General features: G+C 44.0%; 1 long non-coding RNA gene across 4 annotated transcripts; it reads right to left on the bottom strand.

The window, feature by feature from the left end:
- Nucleotides 1-983: 983 nt before the first annotated feature.
- LOC115941040 (uncharacterized) lies at nucleotides 984-13,184 on the bottom strand. 4 transcript variants are annotated; one of them, XR_014147478.1, is made up of 4 exons: nucleotides 11,949-13,184; nucleotides 10,014-10,092; nucleotides 6,456-6,950; nucleotides 984-1,699 (listed from the first exon to the last, which is right to left on the bottom strand). It is a non-coding gene; the product is annotated as an uncharacterized LOC115941040 (long non-coding RNA). The 4 variants fall into 4 exon arrangements; XR_004075765.2 differs by having other exon boundaries at nucleotides 6,826-6,950; nucleotides 11,949-13,176; XR_014147477.1 differs by lacking the exon at nucleotides 984-1,699 and having other exon boundaries at nucleotides 5,642-6,548; nucleotides 6,826-6,950; nucleotides 11,949-13,176.
- Nucleotides 13,185-17,075: the final 3,891 nt, after the last annotated feature.

Genomic DNA, 17,075 nt, shown 5'->3' with positions numbered 1-17,075 from the left:
TCAAGTATCTCCTTGTGTAGTAATGACAATTATGAGTAAAATAAGTTTAGTATTTATTGAGAGCTTACTATTACTATGAGAGACTAATTAGATACTATTTGATATTAGCATAGATGGATACTATGCTAAGCTGTTTCTTCTATTGTCACAGCAACCCAGTGGGCTGTTCTAGCCAATTTATGGATGAGTCATGAAATGGAGGCAGAAGGTTAAGGAAGGCCACTCAGTAATTAAGTGACAAAGCTGATATTCAGAACCCCCAGTCTGATGTCACAGCCCAGCACCCTGGCTTTCCCTGTGACTGCTTGTAGGGCCAGGAGAACAGACACTTAGGACAGAGACCGCCTCAGAAAGTTCTGGACACATGCTCTGGTAGTTTCCAGTGGGTGCGCGAAAGAGAGGGAACGGAGGATCACATGTGAAAGTGTATGAAGAGGGGAGGAAGGAATGGGAGAGCTGGGGGGCCAGCGCATATGTCTGTAGTCTGCTCACCCCCACCCACCTACTCACACACCTGCTGGGAGTCACGTGAGCTCCGAGGCAGCTCCTTCTCTCCTGCCCGACCGACCTGTTCTCTGACTTCCAGTTTTCACTTGCACGCCTTTTAGAAACCAGAACTCCTGTCTGCCTTGATCCCACAGTTCTCCTGCTTTGCTGTCCTCATAGCAGACACATCAGCAGCTTGGGGCTCCACATCCTTCCCCTTCATCTTCAGCTTCAACCAGGGACAGAGATAGATGCACGAGATCATCAAAGCCAACAGCAAGCTATTCCCAAACACCCTTGTCCACAGTAAAAATTCCTGTTTGTTTTAGTAAAATCCCAGCCTCAGAGCACCATTGAGGACTGGTTTCTAGAACAGAGAAAAAGAAGCAGCAGGGGCTTTTGGAAAGTGAGGCTGTGGGGTGGGTGCTGGGTAAAGCTGAGGCCATCACAGGTGGGGTGGAAGAGAAAGGAGCGTTCTCTCTCTCTCTCTCTCTCTCTCTCTCTCCCCCCCCCCCGCCCCTTTGACACATACCTGTGGGGATGTAAGGGGCATGCCTGAGAGCAGCTGTGAGGGGAAGGGGCTGGAGCAGGGGCTCTAGGTCTGCTTATGTGTGAGGAATAGATATAAACCCCCAGTGAACTGCATTTCACAAAATTCAAATGCCCCATTGAACTTTTGAAAATTAGGCACACAATGCAGAATCACTACAGGAACAGCAGGATGACTGTTAATCTGGAAGGCACTTCTTCTAATCTCTTTTTATCCCATCCAAATAATGGGATCTGTGGTCATCTCAGCTGCCCACTGCTCATTTGTGGTTTTATGATAACTTCATATTTGAGGGATCATCTTAGATTTAGATTGCTCTGGGTTCATGAATATAAAGAACCTCAGTAACTCTTCTACTTTAGACCAGAAACCATAAGTAGAATAAAATCTGTAAAAATAAAGATACCAAGTCAAGACAAGCTTTAAGAACGAGCATTTTAATGTTTCCAATTCAGTGTATCCACATGCCAGTTTTTCTTTCCTTCCTTCCCTCCTTCCTTCCATCCCCCCTCTTTCTCCTTCTCTCCTTCTTTCTTTTTCTTTCTCTTTCTTTCTTTCTTCTTTTTCTTTTCTTCCTTCCTTCCTTCCTTCCTTTCTTCCTTCCTTCTTTCTTTCTCTCTGCCCCCCTCCTCTGTCTTTCTTGTGGGCAATGATTTTGCCAATCTGTAGAGGGAGATAAATTGAAATAAGTTGTCACAGAAACATTAAATATTATAACTGATAACAGTGAAAAATGAACAGGGAATTGGGGCAGAATTTTATACAGCTGAAAAATAATTCCATTGAGGGCTAGATAACATTAAGACAGGAATTCTGGAGTGATAATGGGAATTGTTTTCAGGTAACCTTCAACTCCCAGAGAGCAAATGATCTTCAACTCTTGCAAAGAGAATGTAAAATTGATGACCACCTTTTGTGTGGAGAGGATTGATTTACTGCACAAGAATTACTCACTCCCTGGCTGGCCATTGGGCAAAGTTTTGGGGCACAAGACACCTCAGGACTGAGGTTTTGGGGATTACACATCCCACATCTATAAAAGGTGGGCAAGAGTTTGAAAAGCATTATGTAAATAAGAATCAAAGCCCTCCCTCCCCTTACCTGGAAAGGTGTGTGACCTGTGGGAGCAAGTTTTGATCCCTTTCCTGCTTAGGAAGTTTGCTGGCTGTGGTGTGGAACACAGAGATGCTCTAGATTTGCCCATATACATACAGTGTATTAATAGGGATTTCAAAGCAATATCTAATACCAAATAGCTAAAACTGTAGAATCCCTGCAATAAACATATGTATTTTCTTCAACTGGTATTTACTGTCGGGCTGTTCCATTGTGCTGGGTGCCATAGCAAATAGAAAATGGAGCTTGCCTACTTCTCGAGGAATCACAAAGTGTCTCCTGGCTCTTGGTTTGCCAAGTAAATGTGTAGGACTGTGTCCTGTGAATGTGAAGATGGGGAGGGATATCAACAAGGAACCTAAACACTAAGCCCCAAGGAAATGATCTTCCTAGAGGGAAACACTCTGTAATTGAAACCAAACCAACGGCAAGCCTGTACTTTGCTTCTTGACTAATGGTAACCTTTTTAAAAAATAAGATAATTAATGGAAGCTGAATGGTACAAAATCAACAATCACAGGGACCACTTTCTGGGAAACTTCCTCCCCAGGCTCCTTGATTTGTGTATTCCACAGCTGCTTTCCCATTGCCCAAAAGGTAATTAAGAGGTGATAATGATATGTATCTTCCCTTATCAAAGGGAAGATTTATAAATCCCTTATACCAGGGATTTGTGCTGTGATGAAGAAATTGCAGTTTGGGGATGAATTAGCAGGTTATATTCTCTGTGACTCTTGAGTGTCTTATTTCTCCAAACCTTGCAGGTTTCTGAGAACCCCCCCCCCGCCCAGGGCCATTGTGACTCTTGATTTGACCTACAACTTTACTCCTTTCCAAGCTGTTCTATTTGAATCAGGGACACAACTGTCTCCTATTCAGCAAATTGCACATTATACTTGAAGATGTGGCTCAGACCCCATCTATCCATGGTGCCTTCTCTGAACTTAAACTCAGATAAAAAGACACCACAAATTCTCCCAACATCAATTGGTTTCTCTGCCTTGGTTAGCAAGTGGTATGGTGCACAAACGTTCACTCCAGATTGTGGGGAAGGTTTCACAATTAATCTCTTAAACATCTTGGGAAAATATGGGAGTACCTACTCATGCAACTTTTTAACATTTTAAGGATTTCTACAGATGGACGAAGAGAGGAAGGAACAAATGCATTCAGACTGAACTCTCCTAGGCTTCTTTTTTTTTTTTTTTTTTGAAGATTTTATTTATTTATTTGACAGAGAGAGAGACAGTGAGAGAGTGAACACAAGCAGGAGGAGTGGGAGAGGGAGAAGCAGGCTTCCTGCTGAGCAGGGAGCCCGATGCGGGGCTCGATCCCAGGACCCTGAGATCATGACCTGAGCTGAAGGCAGACACTTAACAACTGAGCCACCCAGGCGCCCTCCTAGGCTTCTTTAGGTTAGAAAATAGTCTATATGATTTTTCTGAGGTTTGTGTTTAAATTGTATGATCTGTGAGGGCAAAAATGTATCTAATTTGTTGACCATAAGCCTCATTAAAATCAGAGTTATGGCAGCTTATTGTTTTTTAAAAACTATCCAAATAAATGTATACATTTTACGAATCAAATATTACTAAAAGCCTTTTTAAAATAAAGGAAAAAACCCACAGCAATTCCCCTGTTCTATCCCCTTCAACCATCAGTTCCTGTAGGCAGCTACTTTTAATTAATTTTAGTAGTTCTTCTGGTATTTACCTACATATTTCTAAGTAATATATATATTCTACTAGATCATTATTTAGTGACTGACAGTTGGGGAGGATTTAAGTCTGCTGCCCCATAACACTACTTCCTCTTGTTCCCCTTTTTGTTAAATCAATATTCAGCATTTGTATTATTATTACTATATAAATAATGCTCTCTACTGAGCTAACACTACACTATAATTACCTTTCCTTTCTTGTACAGCTTTTTGTTTTTCTTGGAGTTAATAATTGCCTTGTTTTCATCAGCCTGGCTTTGTATATAACTATCGTTAAGTTTTGCCACAACTTCCAAGTCTCCACAAAAGTTTCCACATAGTAATATAGAACAGATAATCTATTAGAATCTAAACACCTCCTTCTTGGGGCCCCTTTCTTCCTTTTTCTAACCTGGACCAGTGTTTCTTTTGGGCTACTGTATCACTGTTATCCCAGAACTTCTCTCTGTCATCATCTCGGTGATTCTCTCCACCTCCTTCTTGTGTTGGAACTCTCCTTCCTGGTTTTCATGTTTTCCTCTTTCTTGCTTTACTCCCTCATTTTGGTGGCACACCCTTCCTGAGAAAGGGTGCATGTGAGGTAAATTTACTGAGAACTTTCCTGCCTGAAAATGTCTTTATTCTACCCTTGCATTTTTTTTTTTTTTTGGTAGTTTGGCTAAAAATTGAATTCTAGGTTAAAAATAATTCTCGTTCTGAATTTAAAAGATCAAAATGATATTTCTTGGTTGAGTCTTTTCTTACTTATTGTGTTGGGCATTAAGTGGTCCCTTTAATCTAAAGATCCATATCCTTCTGGTCTATGAAATTTTCCTGTATTGTTTCTCCAATAGTTTGTTTTCTTCTCGCTTCCCCAACCCCAGTTTCTCTTCTAGAACTTGTATTGGGCAATTATTGACTCCTCTAGATTAATCTCACATTTTCTTTCTCTCCTAATGCCCATGTTATCATTTTGTTTTACTTCCGGGAAGATTTCATCTACTTTAACTCCCAAACTTTCTATTGATTTTTTTAAATGCCAGAGCTCATATTTTTAATTTCCAAAGAATCTTTCATGTCCTAAGATTGCTATTGCAAGGATGCAATATGTTTTTTAACTTCTCTGTGAAAATTCGTCATATTTTATTGGAAGTATTCTTCTAATCCGTGTATTGTCTTTCTTCCCTCTGATTTCTTTTTTTCTGTTTCTTGTTTTGTCTCTGTCTTTCATGCTGGAGGCTGTCCCTCAAATCTTGTGATCTTTGGCTGTGAGGGAATCACATGCTAAATGAATGTTCTGTGTGTATGTGTAAGGCTCACTGACTGAGGGATTCACTATAGAATTATAGGGCAGTGAACAAACATTTTTATTAGAATACCCTTGAATTCTACACAGTTTTTCCTTAATACCCTTTAATGTCTCCACAGAAGGATCTTCTAACTATCTCCCTAGGGATTACAAGCCTGGCTATGGCCTTCTGGGTAGTAGGTGGAAAAAGGAGGCTAAAAGAGTTTGACGATCAGACTTTTGCTAGTAGCCCCTATTGCTCTGTCTTCTCTGCCTTGGGTCCCTGGTCCTGAGCCTGTCTTGTTTAGAGTAAGTCAACTGTCTTTGGGGGTTAGAGGTGATGATGACAGAGAGACCTAGGGAGCTAACTGCTTTACAGGGACTTTCAATCCACTGCTGACTTCATGCCAGTACCTTCTGTGGGCCCCATGCCTCCAGTTCCTGAGCCCTCCAAGTTCTGAAGGATGACTGGCTTGTTTCTTACTGGTTGCCTCTATGGACGCATAGAATCCAGCCTTTTGTGTTCTCCTTAAACTGTTATCATTACTCTAAAAGCTTGCATAAGGTAGGCATTTGTTGACATTCTTGTCCACTGTTGTCCTCTTTGCTGTTCTGTTCATCTTGTAGGTTTATACTTTTGCATTCCTTTTTTTTTTTTTTTAAGATTTTATTTTTTAAGTAATCTCTACACCCAATATGGGGCTTGAACTCACGACCCCGAGATCCAGTGTCATACACTATTTGACTGAGCCAGTCAGGCGCCCCCTGCATTCTTTTACTGACACTTAAGTGGGTTTCCAGGAGAGAGTGGAGCTGAACATGTATATGAAATGAACATGAACTTTGTCATTTAATTGATGATTATTTCTGAGTTACAGCTTTTTTTTTATTAAGTAGGCTTCATGCCCAGAGTGGAGCCCAATGTGGGGCCTGAACTCAGGACCCTAAGATCAAGAGTCAGATGCTTAACCAACTGAGCCATCCAGGCACCCCAAGTTATAGTTTATTTTTTAAGGAATGTTGGACAGTAACATGTTGATAAATAAATCATATTACTATATCATTTATTCCAGTATTGATACCTGCAAGGACTGGGTCTTCCCTTATAAATCAAACTAATAATATGCTAAAGTTGGATGTGCTAACCAGGCTAAGACCAGGGCCAGGGTTGGTCTTATTCACTTTTGTGTCGAGCATTCTCCTAGGATTTAGCACATACTTTTGAAAAGAAACTTAAGAACAAAAGCAACAACAAAACAGGGAATCAAAAGAGTTGCAGTTTTCTTTTTTCTTTCAATAAACATGTTAATGGTCACCTGTTAAGTGTAGTGAAGAGCTGCATGAGCTGGAGATATGGTGAATGGGACAGAGTCTTTAGCCTGGAGAGCTTCACAGTCTAGTGAGAGAGACTAACAGGAAAACAGGTAAGTACTAGGCAATGTAATTCCTCTTGGTTTAGAAATATGTACCCATGCAGTGGGAGCACCATTCCCCCTGAAAGTGATAAAATGCCTAGCTTATATTCTCTTGATGCTCTTCCTATAGGAATCCAAGGCTCTGGCTAGTGTGAAAGTTAGAAATCAGTCCATATACCTGTGTGCTACATCTTAGCTATAGAGCTATATGCTAACGCTAGATTCATAGAGAGAGAGACAGCTAGATGCTGTATTTTAGCAGGCCCTGTACCTTACAGAAGCATCACCGGAGATAGACAGAAGCTCTAAATACGTCTTCTTCTCAGGGGACTCCGCAAGCTTTCCCCTTCAGAGCTGATCCAGTAGCATGTCTGGGTTCAAAAATGCTTCTCAATGCTGAAAAAAAGTTAAGCCTTGAATGTGATTCCATTATTACAGTAATCATGTTGTTATTGTTTGTAAACATGTGTGCATAATCTTTGAGGGCAGGTTGAAGGTCTTTTTCATTTCAAGGAGGTCATGTGGTGCATTGCAAAGAGCATGAACTTTGAAGTCTGGGGAGCTAGGTTTGAATTTCCCGTATTAGCTGCGTGACTTCTGTCAAGTTACCTGATCTTGCTATACCTAAGTCTCCTACTCTGTCAGACTGAGCTAGTACCTAATTCACAGATTTGTTGTATTAAATAAGCAAAACCAGACAAAGGGCCAAGGGCAGTTCTTGATGGGAAATAGGTGCAGAATGAATGGTAGATCTTATTTTTTTTCTTCCTTCCCCACCAGACAGTGATCCTCTCAAATGCAGAGAACATATGCTATTCTTATGTGTAATCCCAACCTTCGTGCAATGCCGGGCATGAAGTTGGCACTTAATGCATATTTATTCAATGAGTGAATAAATAAAAGGATGTTTGGATTCCACAGGCTGAGGTATTTTCCTGCTCTGTGAATCATTATTTGCCACTTTCTTCCTTTAGACTGCACTTCCTTCACTATTTGCTGATCCTCATAAACCACCATTCTTTTCTGAGCTCCTGGATTACGCATTCTGCGGCGCTGCAGATACAGCTAAGGGACACTAATGTGATTTTTAAACACCCAAGCAGCGCTTGAAATCCAATCCTGCTTATGTACACTGTGGTACAGAATACAAAGAGGTACCCCTGAAATAAAAAAGGTGTCTGAAGCAACAGCTTGTCTCCATTCCTAGTTTGAAAGGCCGTTTGGCAATCACGTCTCCTGGCAGCCCCACAAATAAGACAGCCTTTGGCTGCGAGGCTCCCCAACGAGAGGAAAAGGCGGGAGGAGACGGTGAGGTGAGGAGTTCACGTGGGCTTCAAGTGTTTGCAGCTTTCCTCCACAGAGCTGGGGGGCCGGGGGGGGCACTTTCTGCTCACTTCTAGTCGTGAAAGCGGGAGCGGGGTTTGGCTAAACCATCCTTCGTCACTTTCTAGCGGGGGCAGTTATATGATACCAGGGCTATTTGTAAAAACAAAAACCAAAAAGCCAAAAAAAAAAAAAAACCCCAAAAACCACAAGTCCTAGCCTCGGTGGCATCCTTACTGTGAGCAGTCTGAGCAGCCCGCGCCTCTGTTCCCTGTGGGGTCAAAGCCCCACTGGCGCCAGACACCTTAGGCCAGCACAGAACGCCCCCTGCTACTGTCATCGGCATCGTGCAGTTTAGCCCTGAGTTCTAATACCACTGTTGCGGTCAGGCTCGTCCTCCTCTCCTTCCACATGCTGGAAGTCCGCTGTGTGCTGAGACCATGCCTTCCTCACTTCTGGGCACACACCTTGCTCGGAAGGGACCTGCCCGTCAAAGGGCTCCTGTCTGATAGTGTCCCCTGAGCTCTCGGCCACACCGCACTCTCGGAAACCTCTTTGGATTACACTCTCCTATGAGGACTTCTTGGAGCTTATTCTGCTTTTTTTCATTCTCCTTCACATTCTCCAATATTATTGCTAATCATGTCTTTTTCTTTCATCCCCTCCCCCTCCCCCCAGGGGACATCTCATCTACTCCCAGGGCTCTGATGAAGTCTGACTTCTATGCTAATGACAGCCAATCTGCACACTCATTTCCACCTCTTAGGAAATTCATAATCAATAGACCTAAAAGGAAATTTATTATCTTTTTGCACAAATCGGTTTTCCTCTCTTTTCGCGTTTTTTTTTTAAATTCCATCTTGTATTTGTTCTTTTAGTACGTTTCTCTTGGTTTTATTTTATTTTTTTAAGACTTTATATATTTGTCAGAGCGAGTGAGAGAGCACAAGTAGGCAGAGCGGCAGGCAGAAGGAGAAGCAGACTCCCCGCTGAGCAGGGAGCCCGATGCGGGACTCGATCCCAGGACCCTGGGATCATGACCTGAGCCGAAGGCAGACGCTTAACCAGCTGAGCCACCCAGGCACCCCATGTTTCTCTTGATTTTAAACTCTGACTATACCTATAAATCTAAATATATATCAATATTGATATCTCCGTGTGTATTTATACCTATACTCCCCTATCACTTGGCCTGTGCCTAAAAATGAGTGATGGTTTATCTTGAGTCACTGTTTCGGCCTTTACAATTAAAGTCAGTTTGGGCGGGCAATGCTTTCAGCTGATGGTCCCTTCAGTCCCAAAGGAACGGATCCAGTGTGTTCTCCAGAGAAGATGATAGGGCTCAAGACAAAACAAATGCAAGATAAAATTTTAAGGACATAAATACGCAACATTTAAAAGTTGATTTTGGGGGCGCCTCGGTGGCTTAGACGGTTAAGTGTCTGCCTTCCTTCGGCTCAGGTCATGATCCCGGAGTCCTGGGATTGAGCCTCGCATCAGGCTCCCTGCTCAGCGGGGAGGCTGATTCTCCCTCTCCCTCTGCCTGCCACTCCCCCTGCTTGTGCGCTAATAAAAAATACAAAAATCTCTTAAAAAAATAAAAATAAAAGTTGATAAATAAAAATTAAAAAATAAAAGATAAAAAATAAAAGGGAAAATACCAGGCCATTACATCACCATAATCAGCTTAAGTGAAGTGTCTAAATTAGCTCAAGTTTGGATTTTTGAGGCATCTGGTGCAGAGATCTGAACAATTCTGTGCAGTTAAATCATAAAGCATGAGTTAAATCATCTCTTTCAGAACAGCCTTGAAGAACGCAAGCTTTCGTTACTTCTAAGAGATTTCAGGTGTTGGCTCTTGAAACCCAAGGTTAGATGAGCCCCTTTCAGCTCAAGAGTTATACAGACTCCCATTATCAGATGTACCGGGTGACAAGACCACAGAGCACATCATCTTCAGGGGGCTGCTGTCAGTCCCCCGCCTGGATCAGACCAGGAAAGTCTGCCCAACTGGCTGGGCAGAGGCCAAGTGGCCGGTAATGCAGAACCTTCCCGGCAAATCTCTCCTCTTGCCTGCGCGTCAGCTTTACCAGTGTTTTACGATAATGCCCAAACATCCCAACCATGCAGACTTACGAGGGAGGGAACTGGAATCCGCTGTTTCAGCTCTGAGGTGTCTCCCTGGAGCCACTGATCGGGTCTGTTTAGATGGTGCCTGGAAAAGCCAAATGTGGTGCTTTTTCTCCACTGGACCCCGGGGAAAGGGGCAGTGAGATTTACAGCGTAGTTCAGAGCACAGCAAGAATATTTGAAAACGGGGTTTGTAGTGTTCAAGCAGGCCAATTAGCCGGCAGGGCTTTCTGCAGATGGTCCTCAGGATGTCAGGTTGAGACTAGCTGGCTGAATGGCTTTGTTTGGGGTTTTAAAGTGGTCCCATCTCTCGGGCCGCGTGATCGCGGACTTCACTGCATTTTCAAACAATGCATGTAATAAACGACTTTTCCAAGAACCACTTCAAGTCCTACCTGGATCCCCCCCTCCTTGTCTTGCACTCAGTAATCGTTGCTCACATTTCAAAGTCTCCTGGAGACTGTTTTTCATCTCACTTACTAGACAGAGGCCGCCTTTTCACGAGGAATTGGGCTGTGGAAGTGACTGTAATTCTTCTTCCAAAAATCCTGGCCCCCGGAATCCATTAACGAAGGTACACGTTTGTCTGGGTGACTCTGGCTGGCCCTCTTTATGGTTCTGGGTTTGGGTTGAAGTCTCAGGCCAGAGCCCAGACATTCACGTGCCCCACACCCGCGCCCCCCGCCCCGCCCCGCCGTGTTTTTTATTAAACTGGCATTCCTATCTGCAAAGTCTCCGGTGAGTCCCAGAATATTTAATTTAGTCCAGAGAGGACACACGACACAACTTTACAGATGACATTGACATCAGGGCATATTAAGATTCTAGTCTTCTGGTGGCAATTCTGAAAACAGCCCCACCTGTGGTTTCAGTAGAAAGGCTGATGGGCATCTAGATCTTTTGAGCTCAGTCAGCACAGAGAGCTGGTCTCTGCTTCTTGGAGACTCATGCTGTCTGTACCCAGACATAATTAAAAGATTAAAGAGACATTTGGAAATGGGAACCGGTCACTTTTTAATCAGGGAGATTGATTTTCCGATCCCAGTGCGAAGGTGGAATTTTAAATAATTTAGAGGGCAGAAATCAGTGGCTTGTCCCAACTTGGCCAAAGGAATATAAGCTAGGGGAAAAGGGGGACTCAATTTTTTTTCTTCTTCTTCTTCTTCTCTAAGTGTCTTAATGGAAAGGAGCGTAAAAGGGAGCGAGCCATGGCCAGTTGTTACAAAGATGTTTCTCAGCCTCTGTATCTCTGCTGGAAGAATGAAGATTAGTTTGGTTCCCTCCCACCCCCCCTTTCCTCTTGTCCCTCTGGCTGGAGGCCTGGACATATTCTCTTCACTACTCAGCAACATTTCTCTTTTATCCTGCAGATACCAGTCAGGTTCCAATCAGGTTAAAACCAGAGCCTCCTGAAAAGGGATCCTGGCTGCAGAAAATGATGCTTCCATTAGCCAAAAGGGTGCATTCCAGGGACTCGATTATCAGAATGCACCTAATCAGAGTCAGAATACAGGAGGGCTGACAGCAGGCTCCGCGGTGCTCTATCGGGATGCTTCTGGCACCAAAGGAGAAACAGCCTTCCAGTGTTAATGGAGGTTCCAGCAGCTGTGTGCAAGAAGATATAAAATAGGGGCTCGAAACCTCGATGTGAAGGGGACTAATCGACTGATTGACAGAAACCAGAGAAAAAACTGCAGGGAGAGGGTTTCCAGCTGAGGCTGTTTTTTTTTTTTTTTTTTTTTTTAAGGGCACGTTTGGTTTGGGGTCAGGAAACACTGCAACACATTTCTTCTATTCCCAGGTTGGCCAAGTTGGCAGGTCCCCCCTGAGTCAGAGAGTATCGGGTGACAGAGGCTCACCACGCTGGGTCCCTCCTGAGCAGGAGCCTCCAAACACCTCTCCCCTTTCCCAGGTAAGCTTTCAGGACTGACCCAGACTCACCTTCCGACAAAGCAGCGCGCTTAGTGAAATTTCCAGACTGGGTTTGCGCCCTCACCCAAGAGCTCCCTTTTAATGTCCGGAGTGACTTTGCCATCGTGGAGGGAGGAATGGAGAAACCCTTTTAATTCCACAAACATCCTATGAGGTCCTGTGTTTCCAGAGGAGGAGTTGCCAGGCAAGTGTCTCAATCAATAAAGGGAAGGCAGTGACTTGGGAAGGAGGGAGGAGAAGGTGAATAGCAGAGGGCTGAGAGTGGACGCTGCCACAGGGGAGGGTGGGGCAGGGGAGATGGCCTCCCTGGGGCACCTGTCCGGCCATGAATTGGGCTGGGACAATTAGAAGCAGGAACTACAGCATTTTTGCTACTCTTGAGGATGCACCGACCAAGGGATCTATTTATAGGACATTTTCTCCCATAAAACTCACTGATTAGAGATAGCACTGTAACAGAGGCCCAGCGCCTCCCAAAAGGAGTGGGCTCAGATTCACAGCCTTCTGGCTACTGAAATGGCGACGAATAATCAACTATGGGGACCGAAAACCAACTCTCAAATAGCAGATCACGGGGCTGAACGTAACAACAGCATTCTAAAGGGCCGTTGTTTGCATTCATGCTTCACGTCCGGGCACTGTTCCTCTGTAAGAAATAACCAGAAGAGCACTTTTTCATGTGTCTGTTGGCCATTTGGATGTCTTTAAAAAAAAAAAGAAAGAAAGAACCAGGAGATACTACATTACGGTCCTATCATTTCCACAACCCTGGCTACTTGCCTATAACCCTAAAGCAGGGGTTCCAGACATTTTGGGGTAGAGAGTTCTTCTCTGGGAGAGGCTATCCTGCATATTGTAGGATGTTCAGCAGCATCCCTGGACTGCACCTGTCTGTTGCCTGCAGCACCTCCCTCCCCCCGATCGTGACAACCAAAAATACCTCCAGTTATTGACAGTAACCCCTGGGAGATGGGGCAGGACTGACCGCAGTTGAGAATCACTCTCGAAAAGAAGCGTATCATTTATATTGAATCAGTAGGGTCAACTACAAATCAGGTTGAATCAGCACTTATTTATTAAGCTTCCTATAAATAACTAATAAGACTACCTTTGGCACAAGACTGTAGGTTTGAGCCACACCAGAATCAGTCTCATAATTGTTACCTACTCTGTTCACACTGATGTTGCAATGCAGTCCTGAAGAAAACTCTCAGCACACAAAGTCTTATGTTACCACCTTTATTTGGGTTCTCTTCCTTTTTCCTCTCCTTGCTGTCTCCCCCCACCATCCCCTTGACCACCAACTGACTTAAAATGATACCTCTTTGAAGAACGTTTTCCAGAAGGCAATGCTTAGTGCAGAGACGTGATTCACTAGTGGTGGAGTCTCGGGTAACCGGGCTCAGGTGGTCCAGGAGAGAATTCTGCAAGGGAGCCTCTCCACTGTCCTTAAATCATACCAGGCAGAGGCTACCAAATGCCTCCATTTGTATACTTGGCTCTGTCAGAGCAGATCGTGTTATTAGAATCCACTAACAACTGGCAGTAATAGTCAGAATTTTGGGTAGCTTTGCTGGGAAACAGATCTGGTTCTGGTTCTGTTTCTGAAGACAAGGATCTTGTCTCAAAGGAAATGGAAACTTTTTGCCCCAAGAAAGGAATAAATGCAATCAATGGTTCTTACAGAGCTGTTTTTCCAAGTGATTTTGGTCAGGTTAAGTGTGTCAGCAAATTGAACCAAGTGTTACCATCATAGATTATGAAATGCAGAGTCTAACTTTAATAAGGTTACCAGTAAATGTGGGAGTTCTGGGTCAGTAATGGGGAATTGGGGTGAGTGAGAGCCAAAGAAAAAGTAGCAAGACAAACATATCAACAATAACCTGTAGGGTAAACATAAAGAACTATTGCACACTTTGTGAGAACAGGAAGTGAAATTTCTGTCTGCATTAGCATGGTGTCGCAAATGTGTGTTGGGTCATCAGGTGCATTTTAGAGGGGACCTCTGTCCTAAGGGTCTTCTGGTATCCAGGTAGCTAGAGGAGGGAAAGAGCCTTTGGGGACATTGATACCTAAGTCTGTCTGAAGATCGAGGCCTGTATAAAAACCAGTCCCTCCAATAGCAAAAGTTGGTCTCTTCCATACCATTCTGCTAGTTGAAAAGTGTGAAAAAGAAATGATCTTGTTGGTTGAAAATTCTCATGCTATATATTCTGAAAAGTGTCTTCCACGGTCTGACTAGAAATACAAGTGTTTATTCCAAATAAGAAAATGAAATGGAGCAAATGGAACAAATTCATAGGGAATCCATTCTGTGCTTCCAGCTTTCTTGAGCTGGAATACTGTTCCTGTGCAGTACCCAATTTCCCCGAAATCTGTAGAGCAGAGTAGACAGTACAACAAACAAGCTGTGATCAATGACTGTCAGGCCTCTCCCTTTTAAATCAGCTCCTATCTCTCTTTGGAGACATGGCGTCTTTCCTGTCTGTACATATGCGTTGACTCTCCTTCCTGAACCATTTCTGAGATGTCTGGTGAGCAGCTTTGTAATGACTGCTTCCCTCCCCACGTAAATGATCTGCTTAGTGTAAGACTTGGGGCTGTCTGTTTTTTAGTTGACTTTCAGGCATTGGGTAACTCGCGGCTAAGGTGATCTCATTCAGTTTCCTGGCTTCAGTACCATCTGCTTGTTGATGTCTCTCAGTCCAGACTTCTACATGAACTCCTGCTTCTCATTCAGTAGCACCACTCCGACGTCCCATAGGCATCTCAGACCTAACGAGTCCAGAACCTTAATTCCTGGTTCCCATCCAGCAAGCCTGTCCTTCCGGGAGTCTCCCACATCTCAGCAAATGTCAGCTGCACCCCCCACCCCATTCAATGGGGCCCAAAACCTCGTTATCATCCCACCTCTCACTAAGTAGAGCCAATCCATCAGCACAGTGGTTGGTTCCAACTTTAAAGACCATCTATCCAGAATCTAATTACTTCTTACTACCAGTGTGTCTGTATCTGTCCTAAACCACCCTTTGTCTCTTGCCCAGTTAAATGCAACAGCTTCTTTTTCTTTCTTTTTTTTTTTCTTTTATAGATCTTACCCTTAAGTAATCTCTACACCCAACGTGGGGCTCAAACTCACAACCCCGAGATCAAGAGTCGCACGCTCCCCTGACTGAGCCCGCTGGGCGCCCCTAAATGCAACACCTCCTTAGCTCACCATATTCTCAGCAGGGCAGCTAGAGGAGTCCCTTTAAAATTGCCGCTCTGCTGAAAATTATCCAAAGTCTTCCCATCTTAGAGTCAAACCAATATCCTATGGGTAAGAAGGCCACAGGGATCCTCCCAACAGCATTTCCCATCCTCTTCCTCTCTCTCAGTGGGTTCCAGGCCCATTGCCCTCCTGGTTTTTCCCATGAGCCCGCCAAGAGTTCTGCATCTGGGTCTTACACTCGCTCTGACCTGCTCACACTGCCATTTCTCAGGTAGCAACCTGGCTTCCTCCCTCACTCACTTTGGGTTTCTGCTCAGATGTCAGCTTGCCGGTGAGGGAGGCCTTGCCCCAACTGTCTAGCAGCACGTGGACCTTTCTTCCCCACACACAACTCTCCATCTGCCTTCCCTGTATCATTTTTCTCCCAGGCGTTTATCAGGTATACTCTTCTACTTACTTGTTTCCTTTTGTCTCTCACACAGGGATGTAAGGCTTAGGAGGGAAAGGACTTCGTTTTGTTCACTGCTGTATCCCTAGGGCCTGTATCAAGGACTGACACATTCTGGGTGCTTAGTACACATTTGTGACTTTATAGTCCATTTAAATGTTACTGTTGTAGGAAACCTTCCCTGATCCTCTGAATCTGGGTTAAACATCCCTCCCTCAGCTGTCTGTCCCTCCCTGTTATAGTGCTTACACACTCCATGATGATTTCATGGCTAATTTATAAAAACTCCACAAGGACTGGAGTTAAGTTTTTCTTTCTCACTGATGAATCTCCAGTAGTTGCAAAGTGGTCGGCACATTGTCCACACTCAAATATTTGTTAAATTGAATACACACACACACACACACACAAAAGACAGGGTTATAATTTGGTGAGTTAAAATTCACATAATACAGAATTAACAATGTTAAAATACATATAGTTCAGTGGCATTTTGTACATCCCTAATATTGTGCAACCATCACCTCTTTCCAGTTTCCAAGCATTTTTTCGACCCAGAAGGAAACCCCACCCCCATTAAGCAGTCACCCCATTCCCCAGCTCACCCCTGCCCTTGGCAACCACGAATCTGCTTTCCATCTCTCTGGACTCACCTATTCTTGATATTTCACGTCAATGGAATCATACACTGTGGGACCTTTTTGGTCAATGAGGTTTTCATGGATGTGACTTAGAAAGGTTTTATCATAGCAAGACTGTTTTTAATCCGATTGGCATGTGTAGCAATAGGTTTAACCTGCATTTCTTTCAAGCGCATACCACTCAAAAAGGCCAAATCACTTCATGTGAAGAACTTTCTCCTGAGTTACCACTGCTAATTTACCAGAAGCCTTTTCTTGTGCTATGGCCCATCCCTCCGGCCTTCATCCTCCCCCTCAGCCCCCTAGCAAGGGTCTCGCATTCCACCTCCGCTCACAGTTTATCAGACCCCCCACCTCTTTCTGGAAGCTTGCTGGGATGAAAGTATTGGCAATAAAAGACCACAGCTGAGGGGCACTGCTGAAAGTCCATAAAATCATGAAAGGTAGGGGAAAATCTGTGTAAGAACTTGTTCCTCAAATCTGGGAATCTTTTTGAAGCTTAAAGGGAAAGGTAAAAAGTTTTATTTTATGTAGTAGATTAGATACACACACAACTTGTTACTCTGGTGAAAAGATAAATAGCTTTAGGGTTTAGACAAATATACAGACAATAAATCAATACCAGGCTGCTGAGAGGAAGCAGGGGACAGGAGTTAACATCCGAGGGCAATTACTGTTCTCTGGCACAAATACCTCCGGTTGGGCCGGGCACTGGGCGGCCTGGCAAGGGTGGGCCCACGGTGACAAGCTATCCATGAACTTGCCCTCGGGTGGAGCATTATTCACATGTTCCTGACTTTGGCTATTTCAGAACCTGCAGGTAACAGGATGGCGGG

The sequence above is a fragment of the Leptonychotes weddellii genome, chromosome 8 (genome assembly GCF_054177405.1).
Source record: "Leptonychotes weddellii isolate Sample4059 chromosome 8, ASM5417740v2, whole genome shotgun sequence".
NCBI lineage: Eukaryota > Metazoa > Chordata > Mammalia > Carnivora > Phocidae > Leptonychotes > Leptonychotes weddellii.
Note: the sequence above shows the minus strand (reverse complement) of the source record. Positions and strands in the feature narration are given on the sequence as shown.